General features: G+C 36.1%; 1 pseudogene across 1 annotated transcript; it reads left to right on the top strand.

Annotated features, from left to right (window-relative positions):
• Nucleotides 1-329: 329 nt before the first annotated feature.
• Nucleotides 330-8,874, top strand: LOC309662268 (large ribosomal subunit protein eL8-like; annotated as a pseudogene). The gene is made up of 2 exons: nt 330-413; nt 8,100-8,874. The product of its transcript is annotated as a large ribosomal subunit protein eL8-like (transcript).
• Nucleotides 8,875-12,013: the final 3,139 nt, after the last annotated feature.

Below are 12,013 nucleotides of genomic sequence, written 5' to 3'. Positions count from 1 at the left end.
GTGAAAACTCCAAATCTCCATCAACATTCACAGTAAACAGAAGTAATTCAAGTGTATCTTCCAAAATTTACTACTTAAAATGAAAAAAAAAGTATGGAAAGAATTTAAAGACTTCCCAGAAATTGCAACAGGGTTGCAATTCTATTCTATGCTAATGAATAGCTCCTTGAGGAAAATCAGCTCTCTTATTAATACAACATCTGGCTTGCATCTTGCATAAATAAAAACACAAGAACAGGATAGTAGTAATGGAGAAGGGAAGAGGGAGGAAAGAATGGGGGTTTTCTAGCATAATAATCTGTAACAGCCAAGAAATCTAATTAGAAGAAATGTTATCTCATGAGACTCTCCTCAAGAAAATTCCACAGGAGAAGGCAAAGCCTCATGGGACCACAGCAAAAACAGTGAATCAGGTAATTAAAAAAAAAAAAAGAAAAGACAACAACTAAAACAGAATGCATTGACTGAAGGACTCCATTCAGTCAAAACAGCGATTATCAATGGCTTCTCTGGGGACCATTTATGACTTTAACCACAGAAATTCCATCGCTTGTTTAATATGTTTTAAAAAGCACTCTTCTGTTCTCATCTGCATGATCAGATTGCTGTTTTTTCCTTTGTGCATTGTCAGTCTGGAAGAAGAGAACATGCCTAATTAAAGACATAAACAGAAGCTAATTCTCATTCTATTACATGGATGAGTGGAATGGTTCCTCCTCTATAGGAAACGCCATTTCTGACAATTTTGTTAGCAGTCAGCTTGATATTAAAGTTGAATGTCATTGATTCTCCAACTAAATCTCGTTTGAGTTTTCCAGATCTGGAAACTGAAGCAATGAATTGAAATTATGTAGTAACATTGACCAGTGTCAAGAAGTAAAAAATCAAATGGCAAAATAGTAAAAATAATAATAATAATAATAAAAATGCGACTGAGGGCTTTTGGTGGTACTTGTTCTTGTTGTTTAAGGAATCAGTTAACTACCTTGAATTTGACAAGGTATACCTCGTGTTACCTTTTATGGTACTTTCTTCCCAGATACTACGGGAAAAAAGAGTGGCAAAGGGAAAACCAGTTTCTTGTTTCTTTTCTGCTTAGTGAAATTTCCATAATTCTGGAGACATAAATCGGCCACTTAGTAGAGTCACACAAGTCTATGTAACAAAATAGATATATAAAAGAAAGTATTAGGAAAGTGGGAATCATTAAAAATGAAAAGTAGAATCAGAAAAGTAGAATCAATGACACAAAATATTTATTTCTCTAGGTTTCCTAAAATCAGATACATCAGTGTTTGTGTTGATGAAATTTTTTCTCTGCCCTTTTCATATTAATCAATTTTCTTTTATTTATGACTTGATAAGAACTTTCATAAAATACAAAGTCAATTAGCATTTTCAGTGATATTTTGGCAATAAGTATTATTTTTTCCAATTATATGTACCAATTTAGCTAATAATATACCTTTGGAATCCATAAATTTCCACCCACTAATTCTGTTTCTAAGAATTTTTCCTAATTGAATAGCTATGCAGAAACATATGTAAGAAAAGTGTTTATTTTACCATTTTTATAATACTGAAGATTGGAAACAAACCAAATATTTGTTTTTAATTTTAATTTTATTGGAGTATAATTAATTTACAATGTTGTGTCAGTTTCAGGTCTACAGCAAAGTGATTCAGTTATACACATACATATATTCATTCTGTTTAGGTTCTTTTCTCATATAGGTTATCACAGAATATTAGGTAGAGTACTCTGTGCTATACATTAGGACCCCGTCGGTCATCTATCTTTCATAAAATAGTGTGCATGTGTTCACCCCAAGCTCCTGATTATCCCTCCTCTCCACGTTGCCCCTTTGGTAACCATAAGTTTGTTTTTAATATCTATAAGTCTGCCTCTGTTTTGTAAAAAAGTTCATTTGTATCTCTTTTTTAAAAATTAGATTCCACATATGAGTGATATCATACGATATTTGTCTTTCTCTGTCTGACTTACTTCACTCAGTATGATAATCTCTAGGTCCATCCATGTTGCTACAAATGGCATTACTTCATTCTTTTTATGGCTGAGTAATATTCCATTGTATATATACTACATCTTCTTTGTCTATTACTCTGGACTCTGGACGTTTAGCTTGCTTCCATGTCTTGGCTATTGTAAATAGTGCTGCAATGAACATTGGGGTGCGTGTATTCTTTCAAATTATGGTTTTCTCCAGATATATGCCCAGGAGTGGGATTGCTGGATCATATGATAGTTCTATTTTTAGTTTTTTAAAGAACCACCATACTGTTTTCCATAGTGGTTCTGCCAATTTACATTCCCACCAACAGTGTAGGAGGGTCCCCTTTTCTCCACACCCCCTCCAGCATTTATTGTTTGTAGACTTTTTGATGATGGCCATTCTGACTGGTGTGAGGTGATACTTCATTACAGTTTTGATTTGCATTTCTATAATAATTAGTGATGTTGAGCATCTTTTCATGTGCTCTTTGGCCACCTGTATGTCTTTTTTGGAAAACTGTCTATTTAGATCTTCCCCCGTTTTTTGATTGGGTGGTTTGCTTTTTGACATAGAGCTGCATGTGCTACTTGTATATTTTGGACATTAATCCTTTGTCAGTTGTATCATTTGCAAATATTTTCTTCCATTCTGTGGGTTGTCTTTTCATTTTGTTGATGGTTTCCTTTGCTGTGCAGAAGGTTTTAAGCTCAATTGGGTCCCATTTGTTTATTTTTGTTTTTATTAGAAACAAACCCAATATTCTCTTAAGAAGAAATGAGTTACATTTATGGTAGCATAGCCATACCATGGAGTATAATTTAGCCACTATGAAGAGATTGCAGGGTCCAGTCAGCTCCAATCTTTAATTGGCTGCTTGTTCATGTAAATCAGTCCCTCTACAAAGTGTATTGTACTATAGTGTACAACATAAGACATGCACTAGAAAGGAATCTTGAAAGGATATTGTCAGGTATAAGTAGAAATTCTAATACTTTATTCCTACATCTCAATTGAATCACTCCCTGAGTTGATCACAACCCAGCTTAAAGATATCAATACCTACATAGATGATCCACCCAAACCTGGATTCCCATTTCCTTGACTTCTTTAGCCCCAGTACCTTTCCAATCACCATCCCATGGCCCTGCACTAAAAGTGTTATATCCTAGATATTGTACCATCACCACTCAATCTCAATGTCAAATATTCCCTTTCTACTACTCTCTATTTAGCTAGCTCATTCTACTACACCTAATTCTGAAATTTTCAGACATCACTGAGAATGGTCCATACCCATCTCACTTGCCATCTTTCTCAAGACAGTTGAAAAAAATTTTACTCTGAATTTTCCTAACCTTGTTGTCCCTCTCACTTTAATCTGAAAAAAGATCACCAGTCCTGGTCATCCAGCTTGGGATCTGGACAGGCACATCTGTATTTTTTATCTAGTTTCAGACTTTTAATTTTTTTCATAGAAATGACAAAATTTCTATGCAATAACCTCTCTGTGAAATGCGGTTTCTGCTCCTTATCTGGAATATCTGTAAAATTAGACTTCAGGAGGAATATGTATATATATATATATATATATATATATATATATATATATATATATATATACACACACACACACACACACACATATATACATACTCATATGTCTTTGAGTTAGCTGGTTTGTCATATATCATTAAATATATTTAAACATGTAAATGTAAATGACTCTAAAATGACTCTAAACATGTAAATACAAATGACTCTAAAACATGTAAATATAAATGACTCTAAAAGAGAATCTGAAACACACACACACACACACACACACACACGATATAGCAAATAAGTAATTATGTTAATGCTGTTAGGAACCAAGATTTTCAGTATAAGGGAAAAAGACATAAGATCAAAATGAAGTAAAAGCTAGTTAATCCTAAATCTGAATTGGAAATAATAGTATGAATTCAGGATACATTTTTATGATTTTTTTGCTTATCTTTGTCCACTAAAAAAGCATGGAAACAGTGGTCAATCTGTAGCAAGGATCACCTGTTGAATCCAGATTGTGATTTTTAAATGTCATTTGTCTCCACAAGAAACAGAAACACCATGGAGAATGGCTGATTCCAGGTCTGGGACATAAAATGGACAAGATAAGCTGGGAATAGCATGGCAAATGGCATTATTTTATTCTTTTTTATGGCTGAGTAGTATTCCATTGTGTGTGTGTGTGTGTGTGTGTGTGTGTGTGTGTGTCTGTGTGTGTACACACCACATCTTCTTTATCCATTCATCTGTCGATGGACATTTAGGTTGCTTCCATGTCCTGGCTATTGTAAATAGTGCTGCTATGAATATTGGGGTGCATGTATCTTTTCAAATTAGAGTTTTCTCTGGATATATGTCCAGTAGTGGGATTGCTGGGCCATATGGTAACTCTATTTTTAGTTTTTTAAGGAACCCCCATACTGTTCTCCATAGTGGCTGTATCAATCAATCTACATTCCCACCCACAGTGCAAGAGGGTCCCCTTTTCTCCACACCCTCTCCAGCATTCATTAGATGGAAACCTTTATAATGGATGAATCAAGCTGACAACACCCAAATCCACTGATTAATCTTAACCTTTAAAAAGTCTTAAAGTCTTGGAGGGGTGTGTGGGGGGAGAGAACATTTAAAAAAAAAAACACTACATTGGTTCAAAAAATAACATCCAGAGTACGGAAATTCTACAAGACAAAAAACTTGGTTTCTTCAAATAATAAATTGCAACCAGGAAAACGAAAGAGGGAGAAACTGATAGAATTGAAAGAGACTTATGAGATATACCAACCAAATGCTATGTGTGGAATTTTTTTTATCCCAATTCAAAAGTATGAACTGTATAAACATTTATGTGACAATATTTATGAGATATTTGGGGGAAATATGAACACTGGGTATTTGAGGATATTACAAGTTTACTGGCGGTGATTTTGTGCAACAACGATATCGTGTTTATGCTTAAAAAAAAGAAGTGCTCTTATCTTTCTACAGGTGTTTTCTTAAATGCTTATAGATGAAATGATATGGTGTCTTGTGTTTGCTTCTAATTATTCTGGGGTATAGGGGAAGTGGGTGGGGGGAATAAATAAAACAGGATTGACAATGTGTTGAAGTTATTGAAACTGGATGATTGAAATTAATGTTTGGGATTTTCCCCTTAAAGTCTGTTTATGACATCCTGGCAGATTTAAAAATTGTGACTCTGTTTGACTCATGCGCCTCGATACTATGAAACTTTTTAGGGATTATTTGGATCATGATTATGTTGCTGGGTGGCTCTATTTTCCCTCTGTTATTTAAGAGAGGCTTTAATGTCAGCTAAAAAAATATCGGGCCATTCTAATTACCTCCAGGAATCAGAATCTGTAATTAAAAGAAACCACTAACATCAGCCACAGAAGTAGATGGATTTTTAGAAACAAAGTGTGAATTAGAGATCAACCCAAATTGCCACATACCAGATACTTTTAAACTGTATCCATTTCTTTGTGCATCCAATGCTTGACATGTTAAATTAGGCTTTTAAAGTGTGTACTTTATTTTCATGGATCACTAATGAATAAATACTTGCAAGCTTATTTTAAGCAGTGATCCAAATTTTGTGGAATAACCATACTCATTTTTCTCTTCCCTTAATATCTGGTCTTTGCAAAGCAGAGCAAGTGAAAGGGATTCAGTTTCAATTCTCCTACAGGTTAACCCCTTCCTGTTGCTGCTGACCAGACCCAGAGTCTAAAACGATTGCCCTTTATGCACCAGGGAGGATTATTATCGTTCCAGTTATTTTCTGCATCACTGGAAATTATTGGACCTTCTTAAGATGACATCTCTTAAAACAATTACAATCCCCCCATCAGCCAGCATATGCCTATGCTTTCCCACCTTGGTAAATAACGTGTGATAAGCTTTTTAAAAATTAATTTGTATTTTATCAAAGTAGCATGCCTATATACTTTCACATGTCCAAAAGTACTAAAAGAATTTTAACAAAAGCCAGTGTTTCCCTTGCCATACTTCCTATAAGTAAAGACCACCCGGAACACACCTGTGGTTGAAAGAGTTGGTTTATTATTCATTATCATGAGGGAGACCCCACACCGTCTGTGGGAAGTCCAAGTAAGAGGGTGTTAATTAAACTCACAGGATTTGAGCTTGTATTAGGTGATTTGAGGGAAGGTTTAAGGAAGTGGGTCTTTGCTCTGGATTGGATGTTATCTGCAAGCAGGGGCAATTCTATGGCTATCATCATAAATTGTATCTTGAAGAAGGGGAGACTAGAGTGAGGCTAGAGCTGAATGGTAAAGAGGCAGTGATCACTCGTATTAAGCAGGAAGGGGGAGTTTGGTCATTCTGTGGCTTGAACAATCCTCATGTTCTGTCTGTGTTCAGATGTGATTATGGAGTGGCCTTGTTTATGTTTTGATCCATCACAGGCACAGAATGGCCTTGTCTGATGTTGATGCTCTGTGAAGTTTATGTTCGAGGGGAGGACATCATGCCCGCTAGCTCCCAGGTCTCCTCCTCTCTTTCTCTCTCCTCCCTTCCGCAAGTCCCGATTGGAACATACAGATATCCATCTAGAGCATATGTGCATATAATCTCATATTGATTTCCTTTTATGTTAGCTCTTTTACACTGCCATCCCACCCCAACTTCTCTTTACCCCCTTCCTAATAGATTTATATTATAATTTTTAGTTAAATGAATATCCAGTGTTTCTTTGATGCCTTTGCAAATATTATTCACAGTCGAACATCCAGTGGATTATGATGTTTTCCTTCTTTACTTTCTGTCTTTCTTGAGATTGAAGTAGTTGCTTTGTTTTTTTCATTTATCAGGTTATCTTTGCACTTCTTGCTAATTCTTCTGACCTCCTAATAGCTCCATAAGACAGTTCTCCGTAAGGTCAATGAGATCAGTTGATCTACCCAGACTTTTCTTCTCCTAGAGACTTCTTTGTTCTCTCTGGGCTGGTTTTGCTCCAGGTCTTCTGCACGCTATCATCAGGTTACATCTTATCTGAACTATTGTCCTTGGAATTTACTAATCTGGAGTTTGATGCTGTTTTCTGGATGTTATGCCTTGCTCTTTCTTGATTTACTATCTTGGTGTGGAGCACATCCTCCAGTAATTTGATCAGATTAAAGATGGCATCTCTACAGAGGGCATGGAGTAGACAGCCTTCCACATGTCTGTTCCCTGTGTCACACTGCTCCAGGAATGTCTATGTCTGGGGCACAGTTGTCTCCCTAAGATCTCCCTCCACCATTATCTTGAAGACTTTCATCACTTCCCTCCTGGGTTTTATCTTTTCTGTTATGAATCCCTCATCATCGTTTTTCTTGGTCTGCTCTTTTTTAAGGTGGAAATCATCTTCCAGTAGCCCCTTTAGCAAGAATGTAATGGAAGTAAATGTTTTGGGAACTTGCATTAAGAAAATATGATTTATGCTACCCTGGCAGATGATAGATAGTTGGAATATAGAATACACAGTTGGAATTAACTTTTTTTTGGCATTGTAGAGTCATGATTTCATTGTTTTGTTGTTCCTTTTGTTGCTATTGAGGAGTCTAAAGTCACTTGAGTTCCTGATTCTTTGTAGGAATTTTTTTTTTTATTTTTCTTTCTAGAAAATCATAGGATATAATAATAATGAAAAAGGTTGAAATATGGCAAGAATTACCAAAATGTGACACAGAGATACAAAATGAGCAAATGCTATTGGATAAATGCCACTGATAGACTTTCTCCATGCAGGGTTGCCACGAATCTTCAATTTGTAAAAAACATGCAGTCTGTGAAGTGCAATTAAGCAAAGCCCAATAAAATGAGGTCTGCCTGTACTTTGAGGAGCAGCTCTAAGTTGGCAAGTGTGTGTTGACATAGTTTTCAAAGATCCACCAGAATTTTTTCAATCTAAGAAATTTAAGAATAATTCAGAATTGTGATGGCATCTTAAACCACCTAGATCACTGATACACCTATACCCTTCTGAGTGGTCCTAAACACGAACTTGACAAGGAACTTGAGCATCACTCATAGTGTTGCCCTTTACGTATCAGGACAGGACATCAGCCCAAAAGGGACCTCACCCGCTTTGTCAAATGGCCTGACCACATCTGGCTGCAGCGGCAAAGAACTATCCTCTATAAGTGGCTGAAAGTGCCTCTCTTGATTAACCAGTTCACCCAGGCCTTGGACCACCAAAGAGTTACTCAACTGCTTAAGCTGGCCCACAAGTGCAGACCAGATATGAAGCAAGAGAAGAAGCAGAGGTTGTTGGCTCAGGCTAAGGAGAAAACTGCCAGCAAAGGGGATGTCCCCACAAAGGGGCCACCTATCCTTCCAGCAGGGGTTAATACTGTCACTACATTGGTGGAGAAGAAGCTTTAGCTGGTGGTGATTGCAAATGATGTGGATCCCATCGAGCTGGTTGTCTTCCTGCCTGCCCTGTGGCATAAGATGGGGGTTCCCTACCACATTAGCAAAGGGAAGGCCAGGCTGGAGATCCATTCCACAGGAAGAATTGTACCACTGTCACCTTCACACGAGTTAACTCAGCAGACAAAGGACCTCAGGCTAAGCTGGCGGAAGCTATTAGGACCAATTACAATGACAGATATGATGAAATCTGCCATCACTGAGGAGGCAGCATCCTGGGTCCAAAGTTGGTGGCTTGCATTGCCAAGCTGGAAAAGGCAAAGGTCAAAGAACTTGCCATCAAACTGAGCTAAGTATACAGTATTGAGTTTTCTATACATAAAAGTAAAAAAAAAAAAAAAAAAAAAAAATTCCTTCAAAAAAAAAAAAGAGTAAATTAAGATCATTTGAAAAGGCTAAATAAACAGGTAATTGGCTGATCCCCAGGATTTGAGGAAATAGGAAGAAAATATATTCATTGAGCAAGAACTATGTGCTCACTACTATGTATAATGTCAAAATGACCTTGTAAATATTATTATCTCCATTTAAAAAGTGGAGAAACAGGCTCTGAGAAATTATATAACTTATTCAAGGTCTTTTAGCTGGTAAAATGAAAAGGGGTGATTTAAACACAGGCTTGTTGAGTTTCCAGTTCATTATTTCCACTATACCTTGAAATTGTCCTAGACTAAAGGAAATTAAAATTTACTATGTGGTATAAATTCCACAAAATGCCTGGTAATGGGATATGTTCCCTACCAGTGAAAATGAACTCTTTGATATGTAACTGAACCCATACCCTTTAAAACTGAAGAGAAAACAGTAGAGTTAACCAATTAAAAGAAAAAGTATTAATTTAGTTGAATAAATTAATAAACATTTACAGAGCAGTTGATATGGGTAAAAGGTAATATAATGGAGATTGCTTCTACTTTTTAATATGTCTTCAAAATGCAAGATACAAATATAAAAGATAGATGTATATCTAAAGTTTATGTTGATAAAAACTACATATTGAATTACATAAGTTATATCAATGTAAACTAAAAATACCATACACAAAAAGGATATGCAAGCTCCAGTATGAAAGGAAATCCTTGATATATAAACCAAAATTAAATCTCAAAGTTCTATCTAGGTTACAAAAATTTAAATATGTATTTTTTTAATCCTTGGGTTACTTAAGATAAATGATACAATTTTTTTGGGATGATGTTTTCCAGATACACTGTAATAGAATTAAGATATTTGAGTATTATGTCTTGCCTGAGTACTTAAGAATCTAGATACTCTTCTTCTCCTTCAGCCTTTGAAAATAGTTTCTAAAACAGATAAAATAAAAACTTTAAAAAGAAGTCATGGTTGTAGCAGATATGAAGAAATAGGACTGATCATACATTAGATAATGTATAATTTTACTTGAACGAGTTAATTATACAACATAGGACAGTTCTGACTTGTCTGAACAAACACGTTTTGTCCTTAGTTTGTGCAAACAATGGTAGAAAGCATAAAGCCACACTTTATCCCAGTTGGCTTGTAACTACTATTTTCATTTGCAAGAGGGCTATGTTTTTACATTCTTGGCTCTGAAGCCAGCACAAATTATGTTCCTTGTGATTAAAAGATGATATTGGCTATCCTTCCCTCAGCCTTGGGGCCACCTTGTCTGGGCTATGAGCATGAGACAAAGCTTATACTCACTCTCTTTTTCATTTCACCATAACCAACAGATTTTATGTTCTCAGGAGAAAAATGGTAATTAGTCTCCCCACTAAGTGAAAGGATAATTAGAGATTTCACTGTTTGTTTATTTAAATACCCTTGAAATTTTTATTAGAGAGTTCCTATGGTTTTAGATTGAAATGAGTTGTGATGGTCTTTACTCTTTGTTGATGTATTAGTTATCTAGGTCTACCATTACAAATAACCACAAGCTGGGTGGCATGAACCACAGAAATTTATTTTCTAACAGTTCTGGAGGTTGGAAGTCCATGATCAAGGTGTCAGCAGGTTTAGTTTCTTCTGAGGCTTCCCTCCTTGGCTAGTAGATGGCCACCTTCTCACTGCACCCTCACATGGTCATCCCTCTGTGTGTGTGCACTCTTGGTATCTCTCTCTAAATGTCCTCTTATAAAGACACCAGTCAGATTGATGAAGGCCCACTCTAAATACCTCATTTCACCTTATTCATCTCTTTAAAGACTATCTTCAAATATAGTCACATTCTGAGCTATCAGAGGTTGAGACATCAATATACGAATTCTGGAGAACACAGTTCAGCCCATAACAGTTGGAATGCTCATTTTTCAAGACACATAAGAGATACTGGAACAAACTAACTTTGGACTTTTTTGACAAAATATTGGCAACTCCACTAAAGGTTAGTTGGTGACAATATTTCTGAATATTCTCTATGTTTCCCTATTAATTATCAGATACCTATTCTTTTACCTCTTCTTTTGTAGTGGATACAGTCTCCCAACAAGTTTGTCAGTTTTTATTTATGCTTCTGCTCAATTCTTTCCTAATACCATTCCACCATTTTGTTAACACTGATTATTTTTCATTGCACTCATACAGACACTTCTTTAAGATTATATGCATATTACTCTATATACCCCCTCATAGTCAGCTCATTATTTTTATGTTTTATAGCTACTTCACAGAAGTTAATTCCTTCAATGTACAGATATTATCTCTTTCAGTAATAAAAACAACACGGTGGATTCCACTTTCATTTAAGATAGAATGAACATCACTTCCGTTACAATAGCAAGAAAACAATGGATAAACTAAAAATTATACTTTTTTAAAAAGCCACCAAAGTACAGTGGATAAATAGAAGTCTAAATGAACTAAATTTCAGACAGGGCTAAGCCTTTCCTAAAAGAGTGAAGAAGTAGCCACGTTCATACATGACACTTTTGCCTTAGTCCTGGTACTGGCAGAAGCTAGGGAGATACCTAAACAGAGACACTTTTCTGGGAAAAGAGAAATGAGTTAAAGTTTAATTAACAGAATGAGCTGGCATGATAGATAGAAGTCTGGAGAAGCAGAGTGCCAAAATAAATCCCTCATTCTGAAAATTCTCATGCTCTGGGAATCTTGCTGATTTCCCAGTGGGGAAATAGCAGGAGAGCAAAAGAAGATCTTGCATCACACACAAGACTGAAATTTAATCTAGAGGTGAACTGAAACTAACCTATTTCCTCCCAGCTCAAATTCTAATAAGATTAAAGAAATGATCCCTTCAGAAGGCAATAAGGGAAATTCAAGAGTTGGGCTGAAATGCAAAGGGAGATTTATGTACAGTCGGCCCCTCCTATTGCGGATGTGGAACCCACGGATATAGAGGGCCTACTGTGCTATGAAATTTTATATAAAGGGCTTGAGCATTCCTGGATTTTGGTAGATGCAGGGTTCGTGGAACCAATCCCCCCACAGATGCTGAGGGATGACTGTTACCTCATTTGAAACCAGATATGACTGAAACTAATTAAAGTTTCGGCCTGTGATGATACCTAAGTGGT

This window comes from Balaenoptera physalus (genome assembly GCF_965194825.1).
Source record: "Balaenoptera physalus genome assembly, chromosome: 6".
Lineage (NCBI taxonomy): Eukaryota > Metazoa > Chordata > Mammalia > Artiodactyla > Balaenopteridae > Balaenoptera > Balaenoptera physalus.
The sequence above is the reverse complement of the archived record's forward strand: the minus strand, read 5'-3'. Positions and strand labels throughout refer to the sequence as shown.